The sequence below is a fragment of the Leucopleurus acutus genome, assembly GCF_964270905.1.
Source record: "Leucopleurus acutus genome assembly, chromosome: 3".
Classification (NCBI taxonomy): Eukaryota; Metazoa; Chordata; class Mammalia; order Artiodactyla; family Delphinidae; genus Leucopleurus; species Leucopleurus acutus.
In genome coordinates, this window is record NC_139145.1 from 8,128,583 (window position 1) to 8,149,203 (window position 20,621).

At 40.4% G+C, this 20,621-nt stretch overlaps 1 protein-coding gene across 1 annotated transcript in view; it reads left to right on the plus strand.

Moving 5' to 3' along the window:
- Window positions 1-2,325, plus strand: part of PRKCSH (PRKCSH beta subunit of glucosidase II) — a 143,299-nt gene extending 140,974 nt beyond the window's left edge. Inside the window, exon 18 of the mRNA XM_082837430.1 lies at window positions 2,312-2,325. The gene's annotated coding sequence lies outside the window, so the exon portion shown is untranslated. The remainder of the gene's footprint in view (window positions 1-2,311) is intronic.
- Window positions 2,326-20,621: the final 18,296 nt, after the last annotated feature.

A 20,621-nucleotide genomic window follows, 5' to 3' on the forward strand; every position in this document is an offset into this window, starting at 1 on the left:
ATTGTTTATTCTCCACAGCCGATGGATGGCTCTTTTTAAAAGATTTATTTTTTGTTTGTGGATATTTTACATGAAAGGAAATCAGAGAATTACCAGCTGGAACTACTTTATATGAAACCCTTGTGTCTCTCCCCCTGGATCTTTCCTGGATACCTATATCCTATGGGAAGTCTTTGGGGCAGCGGTACGTCTTCGGAAACTTTCCTGGGTGTTCTCACCTGTCAGCCCTACCCCTCTCTGTGTTTGTCACCTTGAAAAATTTATTCACTTATTTGAGTCTCAGTTTTTCAGTATATAAAATGTATTTAATTAATAGATCTTGAAAGACAGTATAAAATATTTACAAAGAAGTGAGTTTCTAAGAAATGAAATAATGTATTTTAGTATTATTACGTTTGTTCCGTTTATTTCTTGTTTCCTTTTTACTCCCCTGGGAGCGTGTATAAATATTCTGAGGTCTTGTTAGGAGCCAAACTTGGGTCTGCTCGCCCACACATAGTAAAGCCAATCTACTGACCCTGGGATGTGGTGAAAGAAAGTGCAGCATTTATTGCGGGGCACCAAGTAAGGAGTCCAGATAGCTAGTGCTTAAAAGTCCTGAACTCCCCAAAGGCTTTCAGGGAAAGATTTTTAAAGATGGGGTGAGGGAGAGGGTGTTGTGGGGTGTATGATCAGCTTGTGCACATTCTTCTGATTGGTTGGCAGTGAGGTAATTGGGAGTCAGCATCATCAACCTTCTGTTTCCAGCTGTTCTGGGATCTAGGTGCTGATGGGCAGCATACAGTTAACATCTTCCACCTGGTGAGGATTTCAGTCTCTGCAGAACAGCTCAAAGGACATGGCTGCGAATATCATCTATAGCTCTTGAGGAGGAACTAAAGGTTCTTGACTTTAATGGCTAAAGTATTATTATTTTATATTGCTTGACTGTTGTCCTTTTTTTCTGCATTTTCTCACTTCTCTGATTAAATTTACGCTTTGGAACTCTAGGAGTTTTGGAACTCTAGGCCTAGGAGTCTAAAGTTTTTCTACAGACAAGAGGCAGGTGGAGGACATGGCGGGGGGTGGGGGGAGGAGATCTGTTCTGGAAGACCCCATAGGGTCCTGCTTGGTTACAGTCTGTCCTTATTTTGGGGGCGTTTCAAGTGGAATATCAGGTCTTAGACTCGCAACACTTAGAAGTGTTCAAATGTGATTGTTTTCCAAGCAGTTTCTTGCTGTGGAAATAATAATTAACTGTTATATTCATTTCTGAAGGGAATAGGTATTTGTGAGTTTTATCGTTGAACTAGCCTTGCAAATTTCTTCCCTCCTTTACACATAAACACTGCTTTTGAGTGACTTTACTGCATTCTCCGAACAGTGGGTTCGTCACTTTTAAAATGTCAATGCTGGTCCAGAGCAACTTGGCTGGGAGCAGAGTTTGAGGTCAGTGTCTCTAAGCGAAGCCCCCGCCTTGAGGCTGCAAAGGGAAGGACTTGAAGGCCAGTTGGTTCTTCCTGAAAGCCTCCCACTGCAGATGCTTACCTGCTCACACCCACCTGGAAGGAGCCCTTTCTACTGAGAGAAGCTCCAACCCTGGAAAGCTGGGGATGCACCTGCAATGGGGGTGGCAGCGTGGAGTGATGCCCTTTTTGAGGCTGTAGCTGTAGTCCCTTTGTGCCTGTTTCTAGATGTAGGTTGGAGTTTGGCATCCACAGCTTAGGCATGATCCAAGTAATTTGTGCCCATTGAGAAAATCTGTGAAGGTCACGCATTCTGTCTTCTGACAAAGGGTCTTGAATATGGGAGTTCTCTGGGTCAGAACCTTTAGTTGAATTTGGGTGAGAGTTTCCTCATTGTGAGAATGGAAGCCTGGGAGAGGAAGCTTTTTCCATTATTCCCCAGGGAGAGGAGGACAGGCGGAGCTCCCAGAGTTTATTCTTGTGACTGCTCTGGTGTCCCCACCCTCCTTCTCCAGGGACTGACCTGGCCTGGCGGTTCTATCTCAAAGAGGAGAGTCTGGGGCCCAAAGCTTGGGAAGGTGTTTCACTTTCAGAATGTAGCTTTTGCTTCTAAACTGTGGGGCTCAGGCTGCTTATTTCAGCTGATTCGAATATTTGTGATTTTTTCCCCTTGATTCCTTTATCTGTTGATTATTAGGGCCCTGTAACTGATTTCCCTTAGCAGTTTGTAATTTTATTTCCTGTGGGAGTGTGTGAGACTTTTAATTTCTTGGGCTTTGAGAATGTAAGTTGACTGAAAGGTACAGTGCGTGTTGGATGAGAAAATTCTGGAGACAAATAGAATATTTGCTCCTTTTAGGGCAGAGAACCTCAAGATGTGAGATGGGTAAATTTAAATTTTCAGGTACATTTTCAATTTTTAAATTAGGTTTTCTATGTGCATATCCCTGAGAATTTGGATATTTAAAAGGCTATACTATTGCCAAGCCAAATGAATTTCCATTTTAATTGATGGGAGGAAAACTACTCAAAGCTTACTTAAATCTTTGAGAACCATGCTATGTTTATGGGATTAGGCCCAAACCTTTAGTGCATTATAATATGCAACCCATTCCCCCAAAGACCCTCCAGTTTGATATATAAGGACAAACTCTGATGCCTCCTGTTATTTTTTTTCATTTTTAAAGTTCACTGTTTATACCCAACCTTGTTCCAGAAAGGGTTTAAGGGAGCTTAAAATAGCCTCTTGTTTAGTTAGGAAGAGATTTGAAAATTTTCATTTTTTTTATGGCTTAAGCTTTTATAACCATTAAGGTTTAAAGGACTATATCTTAGAATGGTTTCCTATGAAGAAAAGTTAAAATTAATGAATTTTAAAAGGCAAAGGTAAGTTAAAAATACAGGCTAACAGATAATCGGGTAGGTAATAAATTACGTACTGTTTATTTTAATAATGCATGTTAAGGTTAAAAAAACTCTGTAAGATAAGAATCTAACTTAAGAAGATTCCCCACCAGCATATCCTGGGCGCCTCTAAGTGCTCTTGCTTCAGCCACCCCAATACCTGTGTTGGTCATTTCTTGAGCTTCTTGTGTTTCTTTATATAAAAACAAGCAATTGCAAATGCATTTTTTTCTTATACATTTGCGCTTGTAATGAGCAGACGCCCCATTTTTTTCTGTTTTTGGCTGCGTGGCTTGTGGGATCCTAGTTTCCGGGCCAGGGATTGAACCCCGGCCCCCCTGCAGTGGCAGTGTGGACTGGACTCCCCATTTTTGGATGTTTGACAGCTCACAGCTTAAGCCTCACCCCGCCCTCTTCCTCTCGTGCCCCCACCTGGACAAGCTGATGAGAAAGCCTGGGTGGTCCCTCCCTTAGAGCAGGAGATTCCACCCGCACAGGCCCCTGTGTGCAGAACACTTGCCCTGGCTTCACTCCTCAACCACAGTGAACATCCAGGCCAGGCTCCTCTCTTTGTTTTCTGAAGCCGTTTCTGAGCTGCCTGAGGGGCCAGCCCTGCCCTTTCCTGAGACCTCAATTGTGTGAGTTGTAAGCCTTTTCCTACCCTTTTGGTATGTGTGCATGTGTGTGCACATCAGCATCAACCTCAACAAGAGAACCCTACCTCTGCAGGTGACCACAACAGTTGGCGCCGTGAGCAGCACGTCCGGACATGACCACCCCACCATGGGTCTGTCTTCTCTTGCTCTGACTCGCTCACCTGCTCTGCTCTCTGATGGGGGCCGGCGCTGTGGGCTGCTGGGTGCTGGGGAGCTCGTGCTGTGAGCTGTGCTGCCCTTTGTTGCATTGTTGACCCCACCAGGACTCAGTTCTGTGTTCAGCCAGCCAGAGATGGCAGTTTTGAGACTTCCTAAAGCTTTTAGGAGCAGGAGTATGGGATTGGGGCTCTCCTTAAAGTAGTTCTGTGTTGATGTCTTTGCCGGATTTATGAGTGTTAGAGTGAAGCGATGACAGAGGCTGGTTTGGCCCTGACACCTGCCAGGGTTTGGGTGGCAGAGGGGGACTATACCCTGGAAAAGGGGTGGCCACTCCTGAAACATCTGCTATTTAAATAGGGAGAAAGAGAAGAGAGGGGGAACGGCAGCCCGTAGATGGCAGCTGAGTTCACCCTCCTAATTCTAGGGGCTCACCAGGACCCTTGGGTACCTCTGCTGCTGTGGCCCCTGCCTCTACTGCAACAAAGATCCTACTCTTGGAGTTATAGGGGACAACACCATGGCACCTCTGTGGCCAGCAAAGGTACTAGTACAAACTCAAACTAAGCCCTGGGTCCTTAAACCCTACGAAGCAACCAGTTGTCATGGGGGAGACCCCGAACCCTAATGGCACTGGTGTGAGGCTCTCTGGAGGGAAAAAATGATAAGCACCGGGGTAGAGAGGACACCTCTTCCCGTGAAGTATATCCAGTGATGAAAATACAACAGGGGAGGAAAGGAGGGAGGAAGCAAAAGAAAAAAAAATACTGAAACAATTTGACCAATTGGCAATCCAACATATACTAAAAGATTTTACGCAACAAAAAAGGTAAAAGGACACGGCTTGGCTTTTGCCCTCAACAACATAGGTTCTGAATTAATTTTGCCATCTGGTGTAACGCACTAATTCAGAAATCTTCAAGCAATTAATCAATACTAGGTCTCAAAGTAGAGTCATATGGGGGTCCCACTAAATTTAAGCAAGGTACTCATGATCATCTTAGGGGAGTTACTGAATATACTATGGGGGACAAATAGGTATGCCTCACCTTAATCATCAGAAAACTACTGTCTTGCCTAAATTCCCCATGGTCATAATACCCAGTGTCCTAAAATATCCCATACCAAGCAGGGAAACTCTACACTAATGAGTCATGAATTAAATTGATTAAAAAATTTTAAATTTCTGCTATTATATTTTATTTCTATTTAAAAATTAAAAAAATATTTTATATTGGACTATAGTTGATTTACAACGTTGTGTTAGTTTCAGGTGTACAGCAAAGTGATTCAGTTATACATATACATATATCTATTCTTTCTCAAATTCTTTTCCCATTTAGATGATTACAGAATATTGAGCAGTGTTCCCTGTGCTATACAGTAGGTTCTTGTTGGTTATCTATTTTATATATAGTAGACTGTATATGTCAATCCCAAACTCCCAATTTATCCCTCCCCCCTGCCTTTCCCCTTTGATAACCATAAGTTTGTTTTCTATGTCTGTGAGTCTATTTCTGTTTTGTAAATAAGTTCATTGGTATCATTTTTTTAGATTCCACATATAAGCAGTATCATATGATATTTGTCTTTCTCTGTCGGACTTACTTCACTTAGTATGACAATCCCCAGGTCTATCCATGTCGCTGCAAATGGCATTATTTCATTCTTTTTTATGGCTGAGTAAGAGTCCGCTGTATATATGTACCACATCTTCTTTATCCATTCATCTGTTGATGGGCATTTAGGTTGCTTCCATGTCTTGGCTATTGTAAACAGTGCTGCAATGAACGCTGGAGTGCATGTATCCTTTTGGACCATGGTTTTCTCCAGGTATATGCCCAGGAGTGGGATTGCTGGATCATATGGTAGCTCTATTTTTAGTTTTTAAAGGAACCTCCATACTGTTCTCCATAGTGGCTGTACCAACATGAATTACATTTAAATGAAGTCTTTAGCACTTCCAAATTGTCTTGACAAAAATGGGATTCCACAGACCTTACCCCCACCACGGCCCCCCCCACCAATTAAGTTACTTAATCTGTCCCAAAGTAAACAGGACTTTGAAGGATTGAAAACCATTGTATAACACCTATTTAATGAAGAAGTGATTATCCACTGTTCTTCTCCTTTAATAGTGGAATTTGGCCTGTTCTTAAACCTGGAGAGAATGAATGACACCTCACAGTGCATTACTGCAACCTGGAGGCTGTGGTCTCACCACACAAACCCCTATTCTCAGTCCGCAACATTATGGGAATTACTGACTCCATCCACTTAGCAACGGGTAAATATCCTGCTCTCCCAGATTTGGCTAAGTGTGTTCTGTTCAGTGCCTATTTGAATAGCCTCTCAGCTGCAGATGGTCCCGCCTCTGAAGGGACATGATACACCTTTACCTGGCTATCCTCAGGGAACCTCAGCACAGTTACCACTGCACACAGTCTCTGCAGGCAGGATCTGAACCACATTTACCTGGCTCCAGGAGCACAGGTCTGACACGAGGCCAGTGATATCCTCCTCTGAGGACACTGGTTTGACATTCATTCAGGAAGAGAAATAATGAAAAAAGGAGTACCTCCCAAAATGGATGGGTCATTGCCCCACACATAATGTGAGGCCCTAACACTGGTTAAGTTCCTGAAAATTCTTTGTTAATGAGACAGCTTCTCCCTCCTGAAAATTCTTTGTTAATGAGACGGCTTCTCCCTCCCTGACACTGTAAGAAATAGCTCTTGTCCCTCTCAGCATCCAAAGCATCTACTTGGTTCTTTTGATGTTCAGAGGCAACGTATTTCTTGTTTACAAATTTTACTTGAGTCCATTTATGCTGTTACTTGCAAATTGGCCCACCTTGAATGGGCACCCCTACCATAGAAGGGTCTTTAGTGTGTTTAAATTACCACACAGCAGGCACTCACTGTAGAGGGTGTAGCAACTTCTCTCATGCCTCCTTGAGTTACGCATCGTGGCCTTAAGTTGTCCATAGGCTTTTTTTTAAAGATTTTTTTTTTGATGACCATTTTTAAAGTCTTTATTGAATTTGTTACAGTATTGCTTCTGTTTTCTGTTTTGGTGTTTTGGCTGCTAGGCACGTGGGATCTTAGCTCCCCGACCAGGGATTGAACCCGCACCCCCTGCATTGGAAGGCGAAATCTTAACCTCTGAATCTCCAGGGAAGTCCCTGTCCATAGGTTTTATTTATTTCTTTATTTGGTTGGTTGTGCCGGGTCTTAGTTGTGGCAGGCAGGCTCCTTTGTTGTGCCATGTGAACTCTTAGTTGCAGCATGCATGTGGGATCTAGTTCCCTGACCAGGGATTGAACCCAGGCTTCATGCATTGGGAGCATGGAGTCTTAACCACTGCACCACCAGGGAAGTTCCCCTGTCTATAGGTTTTTTAAAAAAACTTATTTATTTAATTTATTTATTTTTGGCTGCCTTACGTCTTTGTTGCCGCATGAGGGCGCTCTCTAGTTGTGGCGAGCGGGGGCTACTCTTCATTGTGTGCAGGCTTCTCATTGCGTTGGCCTCTCCTGTTCTGGAGCATGGGCTCTAGGTGCACAAGCTTCCGTAGTTGCAGCACGTGGGCTCAGCAGTTGTGGTGCACAGGCTTTGTTGCTCCGTGGCATGTGGGATCTTCCCGGACCAGGGATCAAACCCATGTCCCGTGCATTGGTAGGCGGTCTGTGCCACCAGGGAAGCCCTGTCCATAGGTGTTTTCTTTTCTTTGTTTTTTTTTTTTTTTTTTTTTTTTTTTTTTTGCAGTACGCGGGCCTCTCACTGTTGTGGCCTCTCCCGTTGCGGAGCACAGGCTCTGGACGCGCAGGCTCAGCAGCCATGGCTCACAGGCCTAGCCGCTCCACGGCATGTGGGATCTTCACGGACCGGGGCACGAACCCGTGTCCCCTGCATCGGCAGGCGGACTCTCAACCACTACGCCGCCAGGGAAGCCCCTGTCCATAGGTTTTTGATGCAAAGAATCGCCCTCCTCTGCCCCACACTATATGTCATTAGAGCTGCATTTCCACCAGGTACTGTGCTTTCCTGAAAACAGAGGCTCTCCCAGGCCCTGAGCATGTGACCCTCCACCCTGCTGCTCATTATGCCTTGGGATCTGGAAACAGCACCTCATGAGCTCAGCATGGCTACCGACACCTCCTTGCAACATAATAGAGCCAAACCTGGGCCCTCCGTATTCCTCCCTGCAAGAGCGGGTGGCCTCCCCTCTCCTCAGTCCCTTGCCAGGTACCGTGATGCTGAAGGAGGTCATCCCTTCCCCAGACTGCTAGGCTCCCTGGGGAGCTCCTTGGGATTAACTGAATGAAAAGCCGTGATGTGCAGCAGTATTTGCAATAGCCAGGACATGGAAGCAACCTAACTGTTCATCGACAGAGGAATGGATAAGGAAGATGTGGTACATATATACAATGGAATATTACTCAGCTATAAGAAGGAATGAAATAGTGCCATTTGCAGAGATGTGGATAGACCTACAGATTGTCATACAGAGTGAAGTAAGTCAGAAAGAGAAAAACAAATACCGTGTAATATCGCTTATATGTGGAATCCAGAAAAATGGTACAGATGAACTTATTGGCAAAGCAGAAATAGAGTCACAGATGTAGAGAACAAACTTATGGTTACCAAGGGAGCAAGGGGGGGTGGAATGAATTGGGAGATTGACATATATACACTACTATGTATAAAATAGATAACTAATAAGAACCTACTGTGTAGCACAGGGAACCCTACTCAATGCTCTGTGGTGACAAATAGGAAGGAAATCTAAAAAAGAGGGGATATATGTATATGTATAACTGATTCACTTTTTGCTGTACAGCAGAAACTAACACAACATTGTAAAGCAACTATACTCTGATAAAAATTTTAAAAAATCTGTGAAAAAATAAAGAAAAGCAATGAGGACTTTGTATACTTTATGGGTGACGTGGCCACAGTCCTACATGATGGAGCTCAGTAGGGAAGAAGAGCTGCTGCTTTCATCCCTTAACTGGGACGTCCCTGATAAAAGACTGGACCCAAGGGTCACACAGCTGACCAAACATCAGGCTGTCATCTGAGCACTGGCCAACAGTTGGCCCATCTGGATGTGTTTACAGATTCCTAGATGATTGTCTAAGAGTTCCCCCTTTGTGATAAAAGAACTCTGGGAATCTCTTGCCTCATAGATACCCACCATATGAATCAAGGTAACACTTGTCTGCATGTATACTGACTCTGCAATACAAGGCTTCACCCACCAGCACGCTCCTCATCCATGTTGGAGTTCTAGACACGGATGACAATAACCAAGGCACTCATTTCACTTCTCAGGACACACAGGGCTGGGCTCTCGGAAAAGGCATTCAACGGAACTTTCACCTCCCTTCCCAGTCTTGGCCTGCAGGCCTCATAGCACACCGTGATGGCTAAAGTTCAAATCAATTAAATGAACGATGGCCTGTTTCAATCATCACTGATCACTGGTGGATACTAATGTGTCTGTTTTAGTCTTTTCTTTTTTGCTAATAGACTACTTAAAATTTTTATTGAAATATAGTTGATTTACAGTGTTGTGTTAGTTTCAGGTATACAGCAAAGTGATTCAGTTATATATTCTTTTTTTACATTTTTTTCCATTATAGGTTATTATAAGATATTGAGTATAGTTCCCTGTGCTATTCACTAGGTCCTTGTTAATTATCTTTTATATACAGTAGTGTGTATATTTTAATCCCAAACTCCTAATTTATCCCCTTCCCCTCTCCCCCTTTGGTAACCAGAAGTTTGTTTTCTATGTCTGTGACTCTATTTCTGTTATGTAAATGAGTTCATTTGCATCATTTTTTTAAGATTCCGCATATAAGTGATATCATATGATATTTGTCTTTCTCTGTCTGGCTTACTTAGTATGACAATCTCTAGGTCCATCCATGTTGCTGCAAATGGAATTAGTTCATTTTTATGGCTGAGTAATATTCCATATGTATGACATCTTCTTTATACGTTCGTCTGTTGATGGACACTTAGGTTGCTTCCATGTCTTGGCTATTGTAAATAATGCTGCTATGAACATCGGGGTGTATGTATCTTTTTGAATTAAGAAAAGATTAAGTTTTAATCTTTTCTTTTTTCTAATAGGCTACTTTTTATTTATTATTTTATTTTATTATTTTTTTGGCTGCACCGTGTGGCCTGTGGGATCTTAGTTCCCCGACCCGGGATTTAACCTGGGCCCTTGGCAGTGGAGGTTCAGAGTCCCAACCACTGGACTGCTAGGGAATTCCCTAGACTACTTTTTAAAGAGGAGTTTTTATTTTCCAGAAAACTTGAGAAAATACAGAGTTCACATATAATCCCTCTGCCTTCATGCCGTTAACCTTATTTTTTATATCTGTATTACTGTGTATGAATGTTATAATTGATTCAACAATATTGATGCATTAAAGTCCACACTTACCTTAGAGTTGATTCTTTGTGTTATATAATCTGTGGTTCTAGGCAGATGTACAATGACATGTGTTCATCACTTCAGTAACATACAGAATACTTTCTCTGCCCTAAAACTCCCTGTGGTCTACCTATTCATTCATTTGTCCACCCCACCCCTAAATTCCTGGCAACCAAAGATCTTTTTATGGTCTATATTTTTGTCTTTTCCAGAATGTCATATACTTGGAATTTTGTAGCCTTGTCAGATTGGCTTCTTTCACTTAACAATATGGTTTTAAGTTTCCTTTGTCTTATCCTGCCTTTTTATCACTCATTTCTTTTTATCACAGAATAATATTTCATCATATGGATATTTTCACCACTAATTGTTTATCTGTTTGCCTATTGAAGGATATCTTTGTTACCTCTAAGTCTTGCCAGATAGAAATAAAGCTTATATAAACATTTAGAAAATTAAGAGTATATTTAGTTTTGAAAGAGACTTCCTGTTTTCCACCTTAGGCATGTCATCCTCCATTCTCGCCAGTCGTGAATGAGATTTCCTATTGCTTCACATCTCCATCATATCACGTTCTCAGTGTTTTGAATTTTAGCCATTCTAAGAATTGTCTGCTGGTATTTCATTTTGTTATAGTTGCAATTCCTTAACGGTATGTGATGTTGAGCATCATTTGTATGTGTATTTGCCAGCTACATATCTTTTTTGGTGAAATGTGTGTTAAGAACTTTTGCCCATTTTTAATTGGGGGTGGTTGTCTTATTGCTGAGTTTTTAAAATTGAAGTATAGTTGAGTATGATATTATATAAATTACAGTTGTACAATATAGTGATTCACAATATTTAAAGGTTATACTTCATTTATAGTTATTATAAAATATTGGCTATGGGCTTCCCTGATGGTGGTGCAGTGGTTGAGAGTCTGCCTGCCGATGCAGGCGACATGGGTTCGTGCCCCGGTCCGGGAGGATCCCACGTGCCATGGAGCGGCTGGGCCTGTGAGCCACGGCCGCTGAGCCTGCGCGTCCGGAGCCTGTGCTCCGCAACGGGAGAGGCCACAACAGAGGCCCATATACCGCAAAAAAAAAAAAAAAATTGGCTATATTCCCCATGTTGTACAATATATTGTAGCTTACTTTATGTAGAATAGTTTGTACTTCTTAATTCCCTACCCCTATATTGCCCCTCCCCTCTTCTGTCTCCCCACTGGTAAACATTAGTTTGTTCTCTATATCTGTGAGTCTACTTCTTTTTTGTTTTATTCACTAGTTTGTTGTATTTTTTAGGATCCACATATAAGTGATATAATATGGTATTTGTCTTTCTCTGTCTGACTTATTTCACTTAGTATAATGCCCTCCAAGTCCATCCATGTTGCTGCTAATGGCAAAATTTCGTTTTGTGTTTTTTATTATGGCTGAGTAGTATTTCATTGTATATATATATGCAACATCTTCTTTATTCATTCATCTGTTGATGGACAGTTAAGTTGCTTCCATATCTTAGCAATTGTAAATAATGCTATGAACGTTGAGGTGCAACGAGGTGAGGTGAGGTGAATTAGTGTTTTTGTTTTTTGGGATATGTACCCAGGAATGGAATTGCTGGGTCATATGGTAGTTCTATTTTTAGTGTTTTGAGACAAATCCATACTGTTTTCCACAGTGGGTGCACCAATTTACATTCCTATTAACAGTGTAGAATGGTTCCCTTTTCTCCGCATCCTCTCCACATTTGTTGTTTGTGTTCTTCATGATGATAGCCATTCTGATGCTGTGAGGTGATAGCTCATTGTGTTTTTGATTTGCATTTCTCTGATGATTATTAGCAATGATGAACATCTTTCCATGTGCCTGTTGGCCATCTGCATGTCCTCTTTGGAAATATGTCTATTCAGTTCTTCTGCTCATTTTTTTTTTAGAAATTTTAATTATTTTTGAAATAGTTATCTTATTTATTTATTTATTTTGGCTGTTCCAGGTCTTTGTTGCAGCATGCAGGATCTTCATTGCGGCATGCAGAATCTTTTAGTTGTGGCATGCAGCCTCATAGTTGGCAGCATGTGGGCTTCTTAGTTGCGGCATGCAGGTGGGATCTAGTTTCCTGACCAGGTATTGAACCCAGATCCCCTGCATTGGGAGCATGGACTCTTACCCACTGGACCACCAGGGAAATCCCTCTTCTGCTCATTTTTAAGTCAGGTTTTTAACTTTTTTGATGTTGAGTTGTATGAGCTGTTTATATTTGTTGGATACAAACCCCTTATTGGTCATATCATTTGCAAATATTTTCTCCCTTTCAGTATGTTGTCTTTACATTTTGTCAGTGGTCTCCTTTGCTGTGTGAAAGCTATTAATTAGATCCCACTTGTTTATTTTTGCTTTTATTTCCTTTGCTTTAGGAGGCAAGTCCAAGAAATAGTACTACGATTTATGTCAAAGAGTGTTCCGCTTATGTTTTCCTCTAGGAGTCTTTGATATCCAGTCTTAAATTTAGATCTTTAATCCATTTTGAGTTTATTTTTGTATATGGTGTTAGAGAATGTTCTAATTTCATTCTTTTATATGTAGCTGTCCTGTTTTCCCAGCACCACTTATTGAAGAGACTGTCTTTTCTCCATTGTATATTCTTGTCTCCTGTGTTGTAGATTAACTGACCATAGGTTTGTGGGTATTTCTGGGCTTTCTATCCTGTTCCATTGATTTATATTTCTGTTTTTGTGCCAGTACCATATTGTTTTGATTACTGTAGCTTTGTAGTATAGTCTGAAGTCAGGAAGCCTGATTCCTCCAGCTCCCTTTTTCTTTCTCAGGATTGCTTTGGCTGTTTGAGATCTTTTGTATTTCCATACATATTTAAAAATTTTTTGTTCTAGTTCTGTGAAAAATGTCATTGGTAACTTGATAGGGATTGCATTGAAGCTGTAGATTGCCTTGGGTATTATAGTCATTTTAACAATATTCATTCTTTCAGTCCAAGAACATGGTATATCTTTCCATCTGTTTGTGTCATCTTTGATTTCTTTCATCAGCATCTTATAGTTTTCAGGGTACAGGTCTTTTGCCTCCTTAGGTAGGTTTATTCCTAGGTATTTTATTCTTTTCAATATGATGGTAGACGGGATTGTTTCCTTACTTTCTCTTTCTGATATTTTGTGGTTAGTGTATAGGAATGCAAGAGATTTCTGTATATTGATTTTGTGTCCTGCAACTTTACCAAAATCATTGATGAGCTCTAGTAGTTTTCTGGGAACATCTTTAGGATTCTCTATGTATAGTATCATGTCATCTGCAAACAGTGAAAGTTTTCCTACTTTTTTTCCAGTTTGGATTCTTTTAATTTCTTTTTCTTCTCTGATTGCCGTGGCTAGGACTTCCAAAACTATGTTGAATAGAAGTGAGGAGAGTGGTCTTTGTCTTGTTCCTGATCTTAGATGAAATGCTTTCAGCTTTTCACCATTGAGAATGTTGTTAGCTGTGGATTTGTCTTATATGGCCTTTATTATGTTGAGATAGGTTCTCTCTGGGCCCAGTTTCTGGAGAGTTTTTATCATAAATTGGCGTTGAATTTTGTCAAAAGCTTTTTCTGCATCTATTGAGATGATCATATGGTTTTTATTCTTCAGTTTGTTAATGTGGTGTATCACATTGACTGATTTGCATATATTGAAGCATCTTTGCATCCCTGTGATAAATCTCACTTGATCATGGTGTATGATCCTTTTAATGTATTGTTGAATTTGGCTTGCTAGTATTTTGCTGAGGATTTTTGCATCTATGTTCTTCAGTGAAATTGACCTGTAATTTTCTTTTTGTGTGATATCATTGTCTGGTTTTGGTATCAGGGTGATGGTGGCCTCATAGAGTGAGTTCAGGAGTGTTCTTCTTTCCTCTGCACTTTTGAATAGTTTGAGAAGGATAGGTATTAACTATGCTCTAAATGTTTGGTAGAATTCACCTGTGAAGCCGTCTGGTCCTGGACTTCTGTTTGCTGGGAAGTTTTTTTTAAAATTATTATTACTGATTCAATTTCATTACTCGTAATTTGTGTGTTCATATTTTCTATTTCTTCCTGATTCAGTCTTGGGAGATTTTACTCTTCCAAAAATTCATCCATTTCTTACAGGTTGTCCATTTTATTGGCATATCATTGTTCATAGTAGTCTGTTATGATCCTTTGTATTTCTGTGGTGCTGGTTGATTTTATTATTTTGGGCCTTCTCCCTTTTTCTCTTCATGAGCCTGACTGAAGTTTTGCTTATATTTTCAAAGAACCAGGTTTAAGTTTCATTGACCTTTTCTGTTTTTGTTGTCATTGTTTGGTCTCTATTTCATTTATTTCTGCTCTGATCTTTATTATTTCTTTCCTTCTACTAACTTTGGGTTTTGTTTTTCTTTCTCTAGTTTCTTTAGGTGTAAGATTAGATTGTTTATTTGAGATTTTTCTTGTTTCCTGAGGTAATCTTGTATTGCTATAAACTCTCTTAGGACTGCTTTTCCTGCATCCCATAGGCTTTGGATCATCCTGTTTTCATTTTCATTTGTTTCTGGGTATTTTTTGATTTCCTCCTTGATTTTTTTGGTGATCCATTGGTTGTTTAGTAACATATTGTTTAGGTCCACGTGTTCGTGTTTTTTGCAGTTTTTTCCTTGTGATTGATTTCTAGTCTCACAGCATTGTGGTTGGAAAAGATGCTTGATATGATTTCAATTTTCTTAAATTTACTGAGGCTTGTTTTGTGGCCTAGTATGTGATCTATCCTGGAATTATCTTTTCCACTTGCACTTGAAAAGAATGTGTATTCTGCTGTTTTCAGATGGAATGCTTTCTATATATCAATTAAGGCTATCTGGTCTAATGTGTCATTTAAGGCCAGTGTTTCCTTAATGATTTTCTGTCTGGATGATCTGTCCCTTGATGTAAGTGGGATGTTAAAGTTCCCAACTATTATTGTTTTACTGTCAGTTTCTCCTAAAGTGGCTTTTTTATGGACAACATTCAATAAGTTGTTATTTTTTAAAACCCTATGATGGTATCTGTCTTTCAGTTCTTATATTTAGACCACTGACATTTAAAATAATTATACATATAGCAGGATTAGTATTTACCATACTCTTACTGTTTCCCTTTATAAAAAGTATTTATTTATTTGGCAGTGCCGGGTCTTAGTTGTGGCATGTGGGATCTTTGTTGCGGCATGTGGGATCTTTAGTTGGGGCATGTGGGCTTCTTTAGTTGTGGCATGTGGGCTTCTTTAGTTGTGGTATATGGGCTCCTTTAGTTGTGGCATGTGGGCTCCTTTTAGTTGCAGCATGCATGTGGGATCCAGTTCCCTGACCAGGGATTGAACCCAGGCTTCCTGAATTGTGAGCATGGAGTCTTAACCACTGGACCACCAGCAAAGTCCCTCTTACTATTTTGTATTTGTTGTGCTTGCTCTTTGTTTCTCTTTTGTCTTCCACCTTTTTTTCCCTGCATTCTGGCTTTAATTGAGCATTTTACCTGATTCTGTTTTTTTCCCCCCTCCTCTTTTGGCATATCAATTATGCTTTAAAAAAAACAAACCTGTTTTAGTGGTTGCCCTTGAATTTGCAGCACATATTTACAATTAACCTATGTACTCTTTCAGGGAACACTATAATACTTCACTGGTTGTATAACTTCCTCATAACAGAGTTCCCAATTATCCCTTCCCTGCCCTTATAACATTGCTTACATTTCACTTATCCATAAGCTATAATTACTGAAAACAATGTTGCTATTATTTTCAACATACTGTTATTTGTGAGATTAATTAAGAGTATGAAAAACAAATGATTTCGTTTTCCCTTCAGTTATTCATTCTCTAATGCTCTACCTTTCTTTTTCATTTTCCTTGTTTGCGATTCATTTATTAACATTTCTTGCAAAGCAGGTGTACTGGTGACAAATTCCCTCAACTTTTGTTTGTCTCAGGAAGTCTTTATTTCTCTCTCACTTTTGAAAGATAATTTTGCTCAACACAGACCTCTTCCTGGGTGTTTTTTTTTAATCTTCAACACAAACTTTTCTTTTTGTATGATTTCTGAAAAGAAGTCTGATTTAATTTTTATCCTTCTTTCTCCATAACTAAGGTGTTTTATTTCTCCTCTGATTTCTTTCAAGATTAAGTCTCTTAGTATGCCTTGTAATTTTTTGTTGGAAGCCAGACATGATGTGTTGAGACAAAGGAACTAAGATAAATGGGCATTTAGTGTGATATTTCCAGTTTATCTGGCTAGTCTATGTTTACTATTTGCTGTACCTGCAAGTGTCAGAGGTTGAACTTTTCTCTGGTGTCCTTCCTTTGTCTCCTGTGTCATCTTTGGGGTTCTCTAGAGCAGTGGTCCCCAACCTTTTTGGCAGCAGGGACCAGTTTCGTGGAAGACAATTTTTCCATGGATGGGGTGGGGGAGGGGGGATAGTTTTGGGATGATTCAAGCACATTACATTTATTGCACACTTTATTTCTATTATTATTACATTGTAATATATAATGGAATAATTATACAACTCACCATAATGCAGAATCAGTGGGAGCCCTGAGCTTGTTTTCACTTGCCACTCACTGATAGGGTTTTTGTTTTTGTTTTTTTAAAATAAATTTATTTTTATTTATTTTATTTTTGGCTGTGTTGTGTCTTTGTTGCTGCATGCGGGCTTTCTCTAGTTGCGGTGAGTGGGGGCTAATCTTCATTGTGGTGCATGGGCTTCTCATTGTGGTGGCTTCTGTTGCTGTGGAGCACAGGCTCTAGGCATGTAGACTTCGTAGTTGTGGTGCGTGGGCTCAGTAGTTGTGGCTTGTGAGCTCTAGAGCATAGGCTCAGTAGTTTTGGCACATGGGCTTAGTTGCTCTGTGGCATGTGGGATCTTCCCGGACCAGGGCTTGAACCCATGTCCGCTACATTGGCAGGCAGATTCTTAACCCCTGCACCACCAAGGAAGGCTCACTGATAGGGTTTTGATATGAGTCTGCAAGCAATTGATTTATTATGGTCTCTGTGCAGTCAAACCTTTCTGCTAATGATAATCTGTACTTTCAGCCAACTACAGATTTGGAGGCTCCCTCCACACTGCCTCAACCTATATCCCTCGCATGTGCAGTTCACAGTAGGGTTTGTGCTCCTATGAGAATCTAATGCTGCTGCTGACAGGAGGCGGAGCTCAGGCAGTCATGCGAGTGGTGGGGAGCAGCTGTAAATACAGATGAAGCTTCACTTGCTTGCCCGCCACTCACCTCCTGCTGTGCAGCCTGGTTCCTAACAGGCCACAGACCATTAGTGGTCCTTGGCTCGGAGGTTGGGGACCCCTGCTCTAGAGGCTTCTTAAATAAGGTCTGAAAAGTGCATTTCCTTCAGCATATTCCACCGTTATTAAACAGGAGCCCTCCCAACATAGAGGTAAGTGTGGGTGGAGGGGAAGACTTCTGTAGTTTGTGATTTGATCTCAGTCTGTTAGTGAGCTTGTGTTCCTGGGCTCTGACCTTCTGTGGTATAATGAGAAAGATATTTGTCCTTTGTCTCTGGTTCTTAGACCTCCTAAAGCCCTTGGAATTTCTTGAGTGAAAGGGGTGATAGAACTTCTTTTCTTCTAATGAAGCAACTCTTGGCAGCTCCGTAGATTTAAGCTTCAGGATGGGGGTTGGTCACCAGTAAGATGCAGCCTTTATTAGAAGCTTGGAATTTTCAGCCCCAGTCTTCAGAGAATTGAGAGGGGCAGGAGACTGAGCTAATCATGAATGGCAATGATGTAATCAATCATTCTTACGTAATGAAACCTCCATAAACAACTCTTAAGCATCGGGGTTCAGAGAGCTTCTGGGTTGGTGAATGCGTCGAGGTTCTGGGTGGCATGCCTAGTGGAGATATGGAAGCTTTATGCCCTGCACATCCCCCAAACTTCATTCTGTTCATTTCTTCCATTTGACAATTTCTTAATGGTGTCCTTAAAAAGACTGGTGATGGTAAGTAAAGTGCTTTTCTGAGTTCTGAGAGTAGTTCTAATGACGTATCTAACCTGAGGCAGTGTGGAGGGAGCCTCCAAATCTGTAGTTGGCTGAGCAGAAATGTGGGTAGCCTGGGCATGCTATTTGTGACTGGCATCTGCAGTGGAACAGTCTTGTGGAATTGAGCCCTTAACCTGTGGCGTCTGATGCTAACTCCAGGTAGGTAGTTTTAGAATTGAATTGAAGTGTAGGACACATTTGTGTTGATGTTAGAGAGGTGGAGAAGTGGTATTGAAAAAGACACCACGTATTTGGTGTCAAGAGGGAAAAAAACTTATCACCTTTAGAATTGCTTCTCAGCCCCCTACCCCTACCTTAGCTGAGGCAGGAAGGCTAGAGGAGACTCAAGTTTAGTATTTCTCTCTGCCCAGGGCAGTCGGTAGCGTCCCAGTCAGTTAGACTCTGCTGAAACAGAATCTTTTGAGGACAGGCCTTGTTAAGAACAGAATGTTCTGGGCATATTTCAGAATGGTTACTTCCCTGTCCCTTGTTCCAATTTTGGAGACAGCAGTTTGCCTTCTGACCACAGTTCTCTGATGGAAGTATCGTTGTTGTTTTTTGTTGTTTATTTATTTGCTGCAATGTGCGGCTTGTGGGATCTTAGTTCCCTGACCAGGGATGGAACCCACACCCTTGGCAGTGAAAGTGCAGAGTCCTAACCACTGAACCACCAGGGAATTCCTGGAAGTGGTGTTGGTTTAAGTGTGTTCGTTTTTTTTTTTTTCCTATGAGGACAGCATGACCGGCTTCTATGCTCCTTATATGCCAGACCAGAAACCAGAGGTCTCTGACTTCATTTTTTAAATTGAACTATAGTGGATTTACAATATTGTGTTAGTTTCAGGTATACAGCAAAGTGAATCATATATATATATATATATATATTTCAGATTATTTTCCATTATAGGTTATTATAAGATATTGAATATAGTTCTCTGTGCTATACAGTAGGACCTCGTTGTTTATTTTATATATAGTAGTTTGTGTCTGTTAATCCCATACTCCTAATTTTTCCCTCCCCCATCCTTTACCCTTTGGTAATCATAAACTTGTTTTCTATGTCCGTGTGTTTCTGTTTTGTAAGTTTATTTGTATTTTATTTTAGATTCAATATATAAGTGACATCATATGGTATATGTCTTTGTCTGACTTAGTTCACTTAGTATGATAATCTCTAGGTCCATCCATGTTGCTGAAAATGGCATTTCATTCTTTTTTATGGCTGAGTAGTATTCCATTATATATATAGATATACCACATCTTCTTTTTCCATTCATCTCTCAATGGACATTTAGGTTGCTTCCATGTCTTGGCTATTATAAATAGTGCTGCTGTGAACACTGGGGTGCATGTATCTTTTTGAATTAGAGTTATGTCCAGTTATATGCCCAGGAGTGGGACTGCTGGATCATATGGCCACTCTATTTTTAGTTTTTTAAGGAACCTCCATACTGTTCTCCATAGTGGCTACACAAATTTACATCCCTACCAACAGTGTAGGATGGTTCCCTTTTCTGTACACCCTCTCCAGCATTTATTAGTGGTAGACTTTTAAATGATGGCCATTCTGACCGGTGTGAGGTGATACCTCATTGTGATTCTGACGTGCATTTCTCTAATAATTAGCGACGATGAGCATCTTTTCATGTGCCTGCTGGCCATCTGTATATTATCTTTGGAGAGATGTCTGTCTATTTAGGTCTTCTGCCCATTTTTGGATTAGGTTGTTGGTTTTTTTTCTTTCTTTTCTTTTTCACAATTTTTAAAGGTTACTTTTTTTTTTATTCAAACAGAAAGTCACAAAAATTACAATCATCCTCATCAGTGCACTCAGTCCCATGTAATTAATTTTTTTTCATCTTGATCTTTTGTTAGCACTTTTATGAATTCATCAGTTTTCCATTAGAGTTCTGAAAATGCTTATTCATTCAGTTCAGCAGTATAGTCAGTTACCAGAAACCTGTACTTGTCAGTCTTTTCCATGAATTCCTTGAAGATGAAACCCGTTTATAGGAACATTTTTGCAAAAGCATCAGAGTACACCCAGAACTGTCTGTAAATGACAAAAGACTTAAAAATGACCATGGTTAAAGATTTGATGAACGTTCATAATAATGCAATTGACAAGGAAATTTAGTTATTTCTGAGATATACATTTTAAAGTAATAATTAGAATTATGACTTATAACATTATACCAGAACATATAAGATTTTTAGAAATTTCATGTAATGTCTGAAACATTTATGTTAACATATTTCCATACAAATAACCCAAAGAAAGTTTAGTATTGGTTTTTTGTTCATTTGTTTCATTTTTTATACTGCAGGTTCTTATTAGTCATCAATTTTATACACATCAGAGTATACATGTCAATCCCAATTGCCCAATTCAGCACACCACCATCCCCACCCCACTGTGGTTTTCCCCCCTTGGTGTCCATACGTTTGTTTTCTACATCTGTGTCTCAACTTCTGCCCTGCAAA